Consider the following 16,340-nt stretch of genomic DNA (forward strand, 5'->3'; position numbering starts at 1 on the left):
TTCCTTATTCAGTCATCAGTTTAAAGACATTTGGGTTGATTCCATATATTATCTATTGTGAATTGAGCTGCAATGAACATGGGGGTACAGATAATATTTTTATATGTTGATTTCATATCCCTTGAGTAAATTCCCAGGACTGGGGTTGTTGATCTATTTTCAGCTTCCTGAGGTAGCTCTCCATACTGTCTTCCACAGTGTCTGTACCAGTTTACGTTACCACCAAGAGTGGATTAGTGTACCTTTTCCCCCACAACCTCACCAGCATTTGTTTGCTGATTTCTGTATGAGAGCCATTCTAGGAGCAGTGGTGTGAAGCATCATTTTAGTTTTGATTTGCAGTTCTCTGATGGCTAGTGATCCTGAGCATTTTTTCATATGTCTGTTGGCCATTTTAATTTCTTCTTTTGAGAAATGCTTGTTTAAGTCCTTTGCCCATCTTAACTGAATTGTTTGTTTTGTTGTTGTTGAGCCCTTTATAGATTCTGGGTATTCATCTTTTATCAGTTTCATAGCTTGCAGTTCTTTTCCCCAGTTCTGTCAGTGGTCTCTTCACTTTGCTGAGTGTTTCTTTGGTTGAGTCTTTCCTTTGCAGTCCAGAAGTGTCTCAGGTTGATGTAACCACAGGTTTCAATTTTGGCTTTGATAGTCTGTGCTTCTGGGGTATTTCCCAAGAAATCTTTGTCTATGCCAATGTCATGTAGGGTTTCACCAACGTTCTTTAGTAATTTGGTGGTGTCGGGTCAAAGATTTAGATCTTTGATCCATTTTGAGTGGATTTTTGTGGAAGGTGTAAGGTAGAGCTCTTATTTCATACTTCTGCACGTGGAGATCCATTTTTCTCAGCACCATTTGTTGATGAGACTGTCCTTGCTCCAGGGATTGATTTTAGCTCTTTTGTCAAAGATAAGTTGGTTATAGATGTGTGCATTGATTTCTGGAGTTTCTATCCTGTTCCATTGGTCTACACATCTGTTTTTGTGCCAGCACTAGGCAGTTTTCATTATGACTGCCCTGTAGTATCGCTAAAAATCTGATATTATGATGCCTCCAGCTTTGTTTTTTTCTATAAGATTGCTTTAGCTATTCTGGACCTCAAACGTTTCCACATGGATTTTAGCATCATTTTTTCGAGATCTGAGAAGAATGTCATCAGTATTTTATTGGGATCACATTGAATATGTAAATTGATTTCAGCAGTATGAACATTTTGACATTAATTCTTTCAATCATTGAACATGGAAGATTTTTTTTTCATTTTTTTTTGGTGTCTTCTATTTCTTTCTTTTAAAATGTTGTATGTTTTTTGAGTGTGTGGAACCTATCTGTCCTCTTCAAGGCTGTGTCCCTTTTGCACAACAAGTATTTGGACTTTATTACATTCTAAATAAACAGTTCTACTTGAACAAATAAAGGAATTAAATTAAAATGAATCTACACAATTTCTGTTCAAATTATTTTCTGTTTCTCAGTTCCCTCCTTGAAAGCAGCACTATAGGTTCTGTTTTATGAAGTTTCTGCCAGCTTCTACCTTACTTTATTTTCTTTGTTTTATTTCTACCTAAAAAATTATTTATTTGAAAGGCAGAGAGACAGAGAGACAAAGACATAGAAAGACATCTTCTAGGCCAGTGCTGCGGCTCACTAGGCTAATCCTCCGCCTTGCGGCGCCGGCACACCTGGTTCTAGTCCCAGTCGGGGCGCTGGATTCTGTCCCGGTTGCCCCTCTTCCAGGCCAGCTCTCTGCTGTGGCCCGGGAGTGCAGTGGAGGATGGCCCAGGTGCTTGGGCCCTGCACCCCATGGGAGACCAGGAGAAGTACCTGGCTCCTGCCATCAGATCAGCGAGGTGCGCAGCCCGCAGCGCGCCTGCCGCGGCGGCCATTGGAGGGTGAACCAACGGCAAAGGAAGACCTTTCTCTCTGTCTCTCTCTCACTGTCAAAAATAAAAAAAGAAAGAAAGAAAGAAAGAAAGAAAGAAAGAAAGAAAGAAAGACGTCTTCTATCCATTGAGTCACTCCCCAAATGCCTTAAAAAACCAAGACTGAGGCCAGCGCCGCGGCTCACTAGGCTAATCCTCCGCCTTGCGGCACTGGCACACCGGGTTCTAGTCCCAGTCGGGGCGCCAGATTCTGTCCCAGTTGCCCCTCTTCCAGGCCAGCTCTCTGCTGTGGCCAGGGAGTGCAGTGGAGGATGGCCCAAGTGCTTGGGCCCTGCACCCCATGGGAGACCAGGAGAAACACCTGGCTCCTGGCTTCGGATCAGCGCGATACACCGGCCATAGCGGCCATTGGAGGGTGAACCAACGGCAAAAGGAAGATCTTTCTCTCTGTCTCTCTCACTCACTATCCACTCTGCCTGTCCAAAAAAAAAAACAAAACAAAAAAAAAAAAAAAAAAAAAAACAAGGCTGAGCCAACAGGAAGCAAGAAGCCAGGAACTCCTCTGGGTCTCCAATGTGATTTGCAGGGACCCAAGTACTTAAATTACTACCTGCTGTGAGCTCAGGCAGACATTAGCAGGAAACTGGAATCTGAAGTGGGTGGAGCCAGGACCCAAGTCTGGCCACTTTCATGTGGGATGTGGACATCCTAGATGGCGTCTTTTTGCCCACTTCTTATTTCTCCATTTGTTTTCTGTGTGCAGCATAGTCAGCTTCATACTGGGAGGTCCTCCCTACCCCTTTATTTAGTTTCTTTTCTTTCTTTTGAGAGAGAGAGAGAGAGAGAGTATCAAGAACAGCGCACATGCACTGCATCACTCCCCAAATGCCTGTGATGTTCGTGGGGATGGTCAAAGCTGGGAGCTGAGAACTCAGTCTAGGCTTCCCATGTGGGCAGAAGGGAACCAATTACTTTAGGCCACCATTAACTGACTGCAGGGACTGAATTACCAGGAAACAGGCATCAAGGGCTGGAGACAGGCACTGAGCGCAGGCATTCTGATGTGGGCATCCAAACATGCAGCTTAACCACTGGACTCAATGCTTATTCCTAAACCCCTTTAGATGTTTTTCTTCTGACAATCAGATTGGGAACAACTGGGAACGGTAGCAGCACTATTGCACTTGTAATGTTTAGAAACAGATGTTTTCTTGCATTACTGGTGGAAATGTTTGGTGTCAGAACTATGGAAACCAACCTGACAGCATTAATTAAAATTGTAATACATATGAATATGTCCTCCATGAACTGAGCCACTGCAGGAATTTCCGTCATACTCAGAAATAAAAGTGACATTGGGGCCGGCGCTGTGGCACAGCAGGTTAAAGTCCTGGCCTGAAGTGCCAGCATCCCATATGGGCGCCGGTTCTAGTCCTGGCTGCTCCTTTTCCAATCCAGCCCTCTGCTATGGCCCGGGAAAGCAGTAGAAGATGGCCCAAGTCCTTGGGCCCTTGCACCCACGTGGGAGACCTGGAAGAAGCTCCTGGCTCCTGGCTTCAGACTGGCGCAGCTCTGGCCATTGCAGCCATCTGGAGAGTGAACCAGCGGATGGAAGACCTCTCTCTCTGTCTCTACCTCTCTCTGTAACTCTGTCTTTCAAATAAATAAAAACAAGTCTTTTTAAAAAAAGAAATAAAAGTGACATACACAAGACTTCCATTGAAGAGAGTACTCACAGACACTTGCTTATCATGGTTTAGAGCACTGAAAAAAGACACATAGTTTGAAAAATAATTGAACAAATAATCATACATCCCCACCACATTGCAGTCATAAACACATCCTGTAACAGATTAAGGTATTCTTGACTGAGAAAAGAAAGATGTAGAAAACCTTGCATATGATGGCTTCACTTCAGTAAAATGAAGTGATTATCAACAGATCCACCTATTTATATTCTTTATAGAATTATATGAGCAATTAGAAAATACAAATAAGCAATAATTATATATGACCTTTAAAAAGTGAGTTATCTGAAATATGAATGTAATTAAACACATTGGTATTGATGTGTGTAGTAAGGAAAGAAAGGGAAGGAGGTGATAAAGATTTAAAAAAAGACTAATTGTTTAAAAAGCATATAAATGTTAACATTCATTCATTTCCATAAAGCCAACAGCAAGCATTCAGGCAGTTCTTACTGCATAGCAAGCATTGTTCTAGTGCTCAGTGTGTTATTTAAACTTCTACTAACTCCAGGAGTTGGATGATATTATAACCCCATTTTTCAGATGCTGCAACTTTGGTCCAGAGAAATTAAGATGCCCAGTGAAGTCAACAGTCAGAAAGTGGAAGACTGTTTTTAAATTCAGGCAGTCTGGCTCAAGGGAACTTAGTCCTAACAAAAGACTTTGGTGCCACTAAATAAACAAAAAGAAATAAATAAATAAGCACGCACACAAACCAGTAATGAACAGAGTCCACAGGGCTACCAAACACTACCTTTTATTTGCTGAGGGGGAGATGGCTTCAGGGGTTTGGAATGTCTGGCCTGTGGGCCTTATAAAGCCCATAAAATCATTGGTCTGCTCCTGCCAAGGCAACCATGGGCAGGATTTAAAATTCAATCAATTTACAGCAGGCTAATTTTTAAATTTGATAATTTTCTATAGCCAATGAATGGTGCTATAAATATCCAAATGGCCCTCGGCAGGAAAATGTTTACCACCCCAAGAAGGAAATTATACTCTGATAGAATTGACCACCTGAAGAATGAGTTACAATAAAAAAGGAGCTTGGGACTTGAGGCTGAGTTTCCACCTTGCCACTGGAGGTTGCTAGACTGAGCCCGAGGTCTTCCCCGGGAGGCCCTAAGTCAATCGGTGTCCCTCAGAGACCCTGTCTCAATAAGCAACGCTCAGAGAGATTACAGCCTTGCTGAGTGAGTTCACACGAGAAGCCATTCTTCCTGCCCTGAGGAAGTCACTGTTGTGGTTCATCTCGGGAGACCCAGTGTCCACTGTAAACTCAGCCCCTGACGTTCTGATTTCTTCATCAGTATTTCTGTGAGTTCGTTAGGCCTGGCTTTGTCCTCCAAGGTCACCTCTGAGTAACCTGACAAAATGGAGAGTGCAGACTGGCTCACTGGAAGAAGCCTCGCTCCTGTGTCATCACCCAGGCCTTGTCCTGGACCCAGCTTTCCTCCCACCATTTGACATTTGTGGGCTGCGATGCCTCTCAGCAAAAGGCCTCAGCCCATGGAAAGGCCTGTCTTTAAAGATATGTCTTGATCTTGACATGCATCAAAATGCATATTCAGGCTTTAGAAGAGTAAAGCCTAAGGTGATTCTGAATGATGGAATGGAAAAGAGGCAAGTGAAAGATTCTTTCATTCTTAAATAGATTGAGTATGCAAGTAAATGCCTGGAGGGAGCTCTGATTGACAGACAAGATATATACTGGGACAGAGGTCAAAGGTGGACACAGAGGTTTCAGAATTGTCAATGCAGTCATTGTCACTGACGCATTCAGCCAAAAGAGGCCAGGAAGAGATGTGGAGAAAGGAGAGGAAGCTCCAGGGTCAAGGACAGAGTCTTCCGGAAGAAGCAGGAAGACTGGGTAAGAAAGGAAGATGAACAGGAGGAAGCAGCGTCTGTAATGAACAACCCTGCTCTGTAAGAATCAGGGGGATTGTGGGGAAACACGAATGGGTGGGTCGATGTTAGGTGAACACGAATGGCTCTGCATAAATACCACCCCAAAGGGTAAGGATGACAGAGGAGTCTGAGAAGGAGGTGACTGTACAAAAACAAAAACAAACAAAAAAAGTCAAGCTTTGTTTTAAATCTTGGTCAAACATATTGTTAATAATGATGATCACTACTAGGTCTTTTGGCTAAGATCAAGTGTGAAAAATGAAAATGATATACTATAGTTTTAATGATCTCGATGATCTTAAAATTTATTGTAAATGACTGAAATTGACATATTCTCATTTGATTTTTGTTTATAGCCCTTGACTATATCACTGCTGAACTACACTCTTTTTTTTTTTTTTTTACTTTTTATTTAACTCTTTACCTAGTAGAGCATTAAGCCCTTGACTATAATGCAAATTGAAAGTATGTTATCTTAAGGATGAAGCAAAAAAGGTAAAACCTGGTTAAAACAAATTATACTCCCTATAGGTGGTCAAGGGTGTTATGCTATTTAAAAATAACACATTAACTTGTGACTCTATGAGTAGAAGAATATACAAGCAAAGAACAGAAACTTTTCCCATCAAACCAACAGTCAAGTAACAGCCTGTACTCAACCACAGAGCGATAGAGAGGCAGCACTTGTACCTGTGATGTGAAGGTCAAATCACCAAAGGGCTTCTGGAATCCAATGTTCAGTGGAGACTGGACCTGAACATAACCCATTGGAAAATCTCAGTTTAGAATTCCATGAAATGAAAACATTAACATACAAATTTCAAAAGAGAAAAAGGCTTAGCCTATATAAAAAGAGAATTGTCATAGACATAACAGTTTTTTTTTAAGTTCTTCATGTATGAGCATTAATTTGTTCCATTTGGAAGGGCAGAGTGGCGAGAGGTCTAAGTAATAGTAAACAACTTTGGACCCCAACGACTCAAGCCACCCATTTAGGTGCTGAGAGCACAGTGTGGTTCTTCGGAACCACCACGTGACAGAACAGAGAAAGGGGGAGGAGGAAGGGCACTGCCTCCACACTGCACAATGCTGTCCTCCTCACCAAAAAGGAGGAAAGGGGCGGGAACCGTGGTGCCACGGGTTAAACTGCTGCTTGGGATGCCCACCTCGCCTATCAGTGCCTAGGACCCAGCCTCACCTTCCTCCTCCTGCACCCGGGAGGCAACAGATGATGGCTCAAGTGTTTGAGTTCCACCACCCACATGGGAGACTCGGGTGGGATTTCAGGCTCCCAGCTTCGGTTTGGCCCAGCCCTGGGTGTTGTAAGCATTGAGGAGTAAGCCAGGAGGTAGAAGATCTTTCTTTCTCTCTCTCCCTCTCCTTCTCTTTCTCTCTCCATTTCTCTCACTCACTTTCAGTCATTCTGAATTCAAAATCAATAAAATAAGTCAATAAATATTTTTAAAAAGAGGGAAGAGTAGCAGGTGTTTGGCCTAGCAGTTAAGACAATGGTAAGACACCCATCTCCCACCATAGAGTACCTAGGTTTGATATCTCATCTGGCTCCTGATTCGAGCTTCCTGCTAATGTGGACATTAGGAGGTAGCAATAACTGAAGTGATCAGGTTCTTGCCACCCACATGGGAAACCTAAATTGAATTCCAAGGCTCCCAACTTCAGCCTTGGCCACCATGGACATTTGAGGAGTGAACTAGCAGATGGGAGCTCAATATATAAATAAAAATAAACTTTAAAGAAAGAGCAAAGAGATGCCAGAGTATTCAGTAGCCTGGAAAGGGCACTACAGATTAGGAAAGACAGAATGCCACTGTGTTTGCAAACTTTCAGTGCTTTGTTAGTTTCAAAGAAAAATATTGAAGACATAAGAAATTTAATATTCAGTCATGCAGCAAACTATTTAGTCATGTGCAAACTATTGTCACAACTAGAACCTCAGTCTGAATTACAAGATACAAAGGACAACCAGAAAAATAAATCACCAGTAGCCAATCAACCAATACCTAGCGTTTCTCTTAGTTTTTTTCCCGATGAATGAGGATTTGTTGTGCTACAGGTTTACTGGAGCGCCCAGTTCGGAATGACACCTATGAGGGAGAGAAGAAGGCAATTACAACGCAGCTGAGTGCTAGGCCTCCTGTCATTCTGCAGGGAGTGCTGAGCTGACTCCAACCTTTAGAGATGGCCTGAATGAGAGGGCGGAGACCTTGCACACCTGCTTACGCAGTCACTGAGTGCAAGATGATCCTGGGAAGGGACAAGACAGGCCTCTTTGCACCTCAAGCAATTCCCAAGAGAGAGTACAATATGAACAGTCAGCAGAGAATGCACACAGTGTCTCCCCTGTGGGAAGAGGACTTCAGTGACAGGCAGTCACGTCCACTTGACCCACACTTGTACCCCTTGAATTCATGCGAATTGGAATTGAGGATTCTTGCAACAGGAAGTTGATTAGAATGACTCCCCACTGCTGATGTCAGTGTCATAATTGGTACATGTTTGTGTCTCCCTCCCCTACAGCCTATCCTAGATCCCCCTCACCTCTGACCAACACCTCTGTTAGAAGGTGACTAACTTCACATAATGATCCAGACTGTCATCCCTGAGCACTGTGATATTCTCACTCTATGTCCTCTTCAGTGTGGCTACTGCACTGTCCATTTACATTCCAAATAGGTCGGGGGAATACAACGAGGTGTTCCTATAGATCATTCTCATGCGAAACTGGCTCCTACCTGCGGCCATCATGCAACAGCAGTCCTGTGTCTTCCTGATGATCCAGGTCAACTTGACCCCTGCCAGTGTGGTCGCTCCCCTTGGCCCCCGGTTCAAGGGCCCTGAGTGACAGCAGGTGGTCCACCTGAACCTGTGGATGCATTTCTTGGTGGAAGTTCCTCTCTAGGAATATAATGACAGGGACATGGATGGTAAGTACAAATTACCAATACTGATGACAAACAGGGCCACCCTGTTACTAGGAACATAGGCTTATGAATTAGGGGGCACTGGAAGAGGGGGCAGAGAATCTAGAACAGCTGACTGCCTTGAGTTTGTTTTCCAGAGGATGTTCCAGGAAAATGTATCTTAAAATGTTGTATGCAGAGTGGACTGGGCCACCACAAACAAGGGCAGTTGTAAGAATTCAGTCTGAGTCATATATTTTAATGTATAACGTCTGAATCTGAGTTCACGTATGTAGGAAAGTCCCTTCTGCTCTTGCTGTTCTACATCCTGGGCACTCCTCTACCCTCACTTCAAAATCCCTAGCAAACATCTCAGAAAGACAATTTCTTCAGGGAACTCTAGCTTCCCGCTGTTGCCTTTACTTGTCATGAATAAACAAAGCATTCCTTTGAGTAATTCCCTCTTGAGACTGTTTAGAGACATCCTTGTGTCTGCTCACAATCCCTGCTTCCAATTTTAGTTCCAGGACTCATGTAATCTAACTGTTGGGGACATAGCATTGTCCCATGGCCTCTCCTGGTGACTTTCAGGTCAGAGTTTCATTTCCACTGCACAGTCATATGGCTCTCACTTCACCCTACCAAACAAGCCACTTCTAGCTGGCATGGTATGTAATAGAACTAGCGGATGCCATGGTCATGTGCTCACTGTGCCCGCCCCTTTTCTATAAAGCAAGTTCCTTGATCCAATGCAATGTTATATGGGAAACTATATTGGTGGAGGAAACACCTAGTCAATCCTTAAATACAGGTGTTGATTGAATCCTCACGAAAGGTAAATGCAAATATGCATTTAGAATTTGTGTCAATTCAAGATGACACATTTCTCATTCAATGATGGAATAGATCACGTATAATCAACTTGCTCCTAAGGGACTTGTTGGTCTTCCAGTGGGTATTGCCAAGATACTGAGCCGCAGAACACATGCCAATAAGATTAACAAAATCAGCCTTCCTGAATGAAAACTCACATCTTGGAGCCCTTGCACAGGTTTATCCCTACTTTCCTGAAGTCCTCTCCTCAGGTCTTCAAGTGCCAGCCAGTCTATGGATAGCCAATGAGAAAACCTGACTAGTTTTCACTGGATGGGTCATTTTGTGTATTTGCAGGTGTAGCGGTGGGTCTAGAATATGATATGATTTTTGCACATCCTTCCCCTTCAGATAAGGTATGTGCTAATGCTTCTTTCTAAGGCTACTTTTCCCAGAGAGTCCAAACCTTTTCCCTTCACCATTGCCTTTCAGGTTTCCCTAGGAATGTAGCTGTGGTGTAGAAGTGTTCCATTTTTAACCTAAATCAACATATTATATAAACTCAATTGTATCTCAAGCTTGTTTTTTCCCTTCTATCTTCTGGTTAGTAGAGACCAGCATAGGGCCCAGAGGGTAATTAGCCTAGGGAGAGATACCTGTGCAACACTGTTGGATAACACTGGAGTCTGTGTTGCCTGCTGCCTGGATGTACCCTTTTTGGATGCACCCCTTCCATAGTAGGATCCTTGTGCTGGACCTCTCTGATTCTTTGAATTGGTAGACCTAGAGACCCACATTGTGATTTCCTAAAAACGCTCAGAAATTCTGTAAGTTTTTCCCCTAGCCCCACAGGACAGGTACCTGTAAGATTGTGAGGTATGGTAGGGCTGCTTGTATCATAACATGCACCAGATACAGAGAGTGTTTATGTTTCAGATTCTACCGAAGGTTTTCATGCCACTTCATAAGCTAGTTGAAGACATACACACAAGTGTTAAATGTGCCTCTCCCATACACCGAAGAGGCCTATCCAATGTTGTCTTTTTTCTTGGTCATCACTGGTGTGACAATTTCCCGGTAGATAAGCCAGTTAGATGCAGAGCAATTGTTTGAGCCGTGGTAGTCCACTGTCATCTCCCAATGTCTTTTAGATTTTTTTAAAGAGCTGAATTGGTGAAGTAAATGTGGATCTGATGGAAACACCAAAGTCTGAATGCTTTATAGCCACCAAGACTGCAATAATTTCTGCCATTTCTCCCAGTATGTGATATGGCTTTATGTTTACCACCTTGACTTGAATGGACAAAGGAGTTGGTTTCAGGGAATTTAGATTGGCTTCCCCAGTAAGAGAGCTCTTCCTCCACAGCCCAAGAATCAACATCATGATTCTGAAAACTCAAAATATTTCTAGGCTTACCATAATTTGGGGACTAGAAAAGCAAACACTAAGTTTGTCTCAGAGTGAAGACCCTGTAACCTAAACCTGAACCGGAAGTCTACTATTTAAATTGGTCCTATAGCCTACCATTTCTCAAAAGAAGTGAATTTTTCCCTGTTCTCCATGCAGAGGTTCCTTAGTACACAACCATAGGGAATTTTGGGGAAGATATAGAACAATCAACACTGTATTAAACAGATGATAGTGAGATCTTGCAGGGTACCCTCTTTGGGCACCTGAACTCTCTTACTCTCAATAAACTCTGGATTTTAAAAGTGGCTAAAATATAGAGACTTGATGAGGAATTTTGGCTTTTTATTGAAGTGGCCACCCTGAGTTTCCTGATTATCCATTTTTATTTCTTTTGATTATATACACTGAGCATCATCAGTCTTCTTGAGTTGCCTTTTTGCTTGCCCTCAGAACGTCGATTTTCTACCTAAGCATCTGCGGAACACCCTGCAGGTCAAGTTCCCATGGCTGCCACTACAACCTCACTGCTCACAATGATCATTGCATCCACCTCACATGTGGTATTTAAACACTATCAGCTGCCCTCTTATTTCAGAATCCTACCAAATGCATTGCTATCAAGGAGCCCATTTTCTTTGAACACCATCTTCTATTATGTCAGACTTGTGGACAATCACCCCTGGGCTTCTCAACACTGTAGATGCATCTCCCAGCAGCAGAATTCTTGCCTCTCTAATATGGATTTCATGATAGATCTTTGCATGAAACATATTCAGCTGGAGGGTTTTCTGGTCTTCTATAATACATGCACTCTGAAATGTCCTTTCCATATGCCTGTTAATCTCTGATCTTCTGGCACAGCACTATTAGAATTTAATCTTACTTCCTATAGACCATCACTTTTGCTAAGTTTGCAAAAACCTCCTCTTGCGATATGTTAGTGTTGTCTCCTCTGAGTCCTGTTTCAAGAGAGAGCGCAAGAGTGCTCACTTTGAGTACCTTAGAATGCAATCCCATTTGCATCCTCCTGGCTCCTGCTATGGGCTAGCTCCATCTTGCAGTTCCTTCAGCTTGTGGACTTCTGAGCAGATCAGCACTTTTTTTTTTTTTTCAACCAAGTAATGTTTGACTTTGTCTAGATTAAGGCTTTTATGGCCAAGAGAAGTCATGAACAGACAACTGAAGGTAGCATACCATTTCTTGAAAGGCAGAACCCCCTGTATCATCTTTAGGCAAAGAAGGAGGAGCACAAACTTTTTCCATATGGAAGTGAGTCCTGTCTCAGGCCCACAACCATCAAGGACATCTAAAGAGTCAGGATATGGAGTGAACTGAAACATACATGACCATCCTGCATCTCAGGCTGACATTTCTTCCTAGTCAGGATCCTTCCCCTGGCATAGCTCACTTTTTAGGGTTTGGAATTGGACCTTCTCTAGGGCATAGTTACTTTTTAAGTGCACCATGGCTCTGATACTATTTTTTCCTGCTGACTGGCTATAAAAATTGAGTTTCTCTACTCATTACCAAAAGATTTTCTGGCTTTCGCTCTTCATTTCAAATTGCTGAGAGGAGCCATTGTGGTGCAGGTCTCCTGTGTGTACTGTCAGTGTGCACCATTCTTCAGCCATGAGAGAAACAGATGCTTCCTTCCTAAGGAGTGGACCAGGCAGTACTGTAGAGCATCCACAAGGACATCAAAGCAATAGGTTAGATGCTGCAATAAAGGGAACCAGGTAATCTTTGCAAATGGTGCCTTATATGAATGGCTTTAGCCCAGCAAAAACTCCACACCTAAAGTATATATGAGACACATATTAGTCAATCAATCTAGCAAAGCTTCCTTGACCTTCACCTTCCAATGAAGACAGTTATCAATAACTTGCCAAAACAGGGTACATATTCTACAATCAGGATCTTCCCCAAGAATTGGAATCAGAGTGGCATAAATCACATCTAATACCTGGTATACCAAAGTCCTTTTTAACATCCATGTATTCTTTGATATGGGAGAGGTAATACATTCCAAGGAGTTCTAGTAGAATTTCAAGCCTTTAGTAAGCCAAATGCTCCACATAATTAAATGCAGATTAGGGAGTTTTGCCTGAAAATCAGAGTAGAGGAGTGTAACATATGGCCTGGGTGTCAAATTTAAATGGATATTTGTAGAAAGAAGTGTGCTTATCTGAAGGCAATTGGCCATAAAGCCATGAAAAGAATATTCTGGAAGTGTTTCAAGGTCTAAACTCAGTGCTAGATAAATGACTTGGAGTATTAATGCTGAAAAATCTTCCTTCTTCTCTTCTATCGTCTTTATAGTTCCTTTGAAACCTCTGTAAGTTATATATGTGTATTCTGTGAGTTTAGGTTTTGAAATCTGGAAGAAATATTCTGTAATGAAAGGAGAAGAAGAGCCAAGATTTCAACTCAACCTTGAGAATGTGCTTATTTACAAAGTAAAATAGCTGATAATAGAAGACAGAGAAGCAGAGAGAAAAATAAGAGTATTCTACTTTGATGTAATGCATATATTTTCACTCATGTAATACTGTGCATACCCCACATATGCACTATTTGTTGATTAAAAATAAATAAAGCATAATATTTCAAAACTGAAATAGAAGCTGCCAGAAAGATGTATTAATTTATGTTCCTCATTCGTTGCAACCATGCCAGCCCCCTTACACATACAGTGTAAAGTGGAAGGTCATTGCCTTCCCACTCCAGTCATGAAATCTCAAAATCCCTACTTTTGTACTGCAATACATTAAACAATAAATATTTGGCCTTCACCCCAGGTTTCTAGTACACATCTCCTAAAACACTTGGAATCTACAAATCAGAAGAGTGTCTTTTGTATGCTAATGAGATGACTAGTGGCTGGAGTTTCTGGATAGCTTCATGACAGGGACTGGTTGCTAAAACAAAATGTCATCAGAGGGAGGTAACTTTCAGCTGAGCCCTTCCTCATCTCAACCTTCAAAATGTTGGCAACCTCAAGATTTAGCCGTATTCCTTTCTCATTCCTTTTGCTATTACTATAGAGAGCTCTTTGACTGTCTTTGATAACTGTTGCTGCATAAAATACAATAAAATATCTGGGAACTATCTCGAGGGTCAGCTGTAGGTTAGTCAGAGCTCAGTCAACCCAGACTTGACTTGGTTTGTCTTCAGTTGCAACCTGGCTCCAAGTCTGTTCATGATTTCCAGGCAACTTGGGTGGTCAGTTCACTGGGGCTACTGCAAGGCTCTATTGCAATAGGGAAAGTTCTTATTTAAGTACATTTCAAGACTCTATGTCACAATTGCTAACATCCCATTAGCCAAAGAAAGTCACATGCCAAAGTCCAAAGTCTCAGGTTAAGGAAGCAAATTTCTTTCCTGGAAGTGGATAGGAGAAGAAGTAGATAGTTTCTTAGCAGTGAGCTAATATTCCACATTAGTCACATCTTACGAATAATGACTCTCAATATTTATATCTTTTTCTTGTAACTTTTTTCTTCTCTCTCTCTCTCTCTTTCATCTCCGTTTCCACAGATGCTTGAAAATTAACGCACTCAACATGTGTCATGTTCTTTCTCCGTTCCTTTGTGTTTCCTTAGATCAAGGAATAGCATTGCCATTCACCAAGTTATATGATCCAACAACTAGGAGCTTCTCAATCAATATTTTTTCTCCTTAGCAACTCCCCAATAAATATAGTTAACCAATAAATAACATCTTTCTAATCCAAAATGTATATTTTAGTCACCAGATTCGTACAAGTGACCATCATATCTTGTAAATACTTTCCAATCTGTTTAATACTAAATTAATTTTGTCCCCTAAAACTCAAATTCTTGGCCGGTGCCATGGCTCACTAGGCTAATCCTCCGCCTGCGGTGCTGGTACTTTGGGTTCTAGTCCCAGTCGCGGCGCCAGATTCTGTCCCAGTTGCTCCTCTTCCAGGCCAGCTCTCTGCTGTGGCCCAGGAGTGCAGTGGAGGATGGCCCAAGTGCTTGGGCCCTACACCCACATGGGAGACCAGGAGAAGTACCTGGCTCCTGGCTTTGGATCGGCGCAGAGCTGGCTGTAGTGGCCATTTGGGGAGTGAACCAACGGAAGGAAGACCTTTCTCTCTGTCTCTCTCTCTCACTAACTCTGCCTGTCAAAAATAAATAAATAAATAAAACTCAAATGCTTTATCAACAATGAACACTTGTCATTTTCAACAAGAATTCTAGTCACTATTCCAACCCACTGACCGCACACACACATATCCATTCAATAACTTCAACAGGCTTATCTTGTGATTCTTTCTCCCTCTTAATGTATGTTCCAGCCATACTAAACCTTTTTCTATTTCTTGAAAGGTCATCTTTCTTCCTCTTTCATGGCCAACCATGCTATTTAATCTTTTAGAAGGATTATTTTCTCCTGCTTCACCTGCTATTTCTTCATCCTTCACAAGTCATTTCAAAAGCCATTCCACGAATTATAAAATTTCATTACATTCTGCACTCCTTTAAGGACAAATAGGAAAATTATGACTAAATAACCAATTGTGTTGTCTATTCCTTCCTATCCATCTGTGCTCCTTTTATTTTTAATTATAATTATTTTGCTTTATTTATTAGTAAGGCAGAGGGAGAGAGAGAGAGAGACAGAGAGAGAGATTGAATATCCCATTTGCTTGTTCATGTCCCACATGCCTGTAGTAGCCAGGACTTGGTCAAATCACATCTAGGAGCCAGAAACTCATTCAGGGCCTCCCACCTGTATGGCAAGGATACAAGTGCTTGATGCATCCCCTGCTGTCTGCAGGGTACACATTAGCAAGAAGTTGAAATCAGGAGCAGAACTGGACTCAGAACAGGTACTCACGTATGGAATGTGAGGCTCCCAAGTGATGGTCTAACTGCTGTGCCAAAGCACCCACGCTGGCATCCCTCTCTTAGTCATGCACTCATGTAGGCAAGCATTACGATGTCTGCCTTGCTCATTTCTGTATCTTTATATCCCAGCGCCTGGAAAGCAGTCCCTGATAATTAATAAGGAATCAATGAGCACTGATTACCAAATAAGTGACTAAAATCTAGATTACCATTGAATGGATCAAAGAAGAAGATTCATTATAGACTAATAAGGGCATTACACATTGATAAAAAGTTTAATTCCCTAAAATTTCACAATAATCCCTAACATGTGTGTGGCTAACAACAGAGCATCAACCACAATAGGCATAACTGATATAACTGCAAAGAACAAACAACAAGTGAATCTGCTCTTACAGTTAAGAGATTTCAGTACCCTCCATCACAAATGGGTAGATCCACCAAGCAGAAAATTAGTGTGGAGAGAGCTGAGCTCAATAACACCATGAGTAACTGGACATAATTGATATCCGACAACCACAGAAAGTACATTCTTCTCAAACTCTCTGAACCATTCACCAAGATAGATACAATCTCTGGGCCCCAAAATGCACTTAAACAAATTTATAAAATAAAATATAAAGCATCTGCTCTCAGATTATAATGGAAATAAACTGGAAATCAATAACCAGAACTAACATATTCTATCAAGATAACATTATCCTAATATCAAAACAAGGCAAGATCATCACAGGAGAAGAAAACTATAGACCAATATCTCTCATGAACACACATGGAAAAATTCT

The sequence above is a fragment of the Oryctolagus cuniculus genome, chromosome 5 (genome assembly GCF_964237555.1).
Source record: "Oryctolagus cuniculus chromosome 5, mOryCun1.1, whole genome shotgun sequence".
Taxonomy (NCBI): Eukaryota; Metazoa; Chordata; class Mammalia; order Lagomorpha; family Leporidae; genus Oryctolagus; species Oryctolagus cuniculus.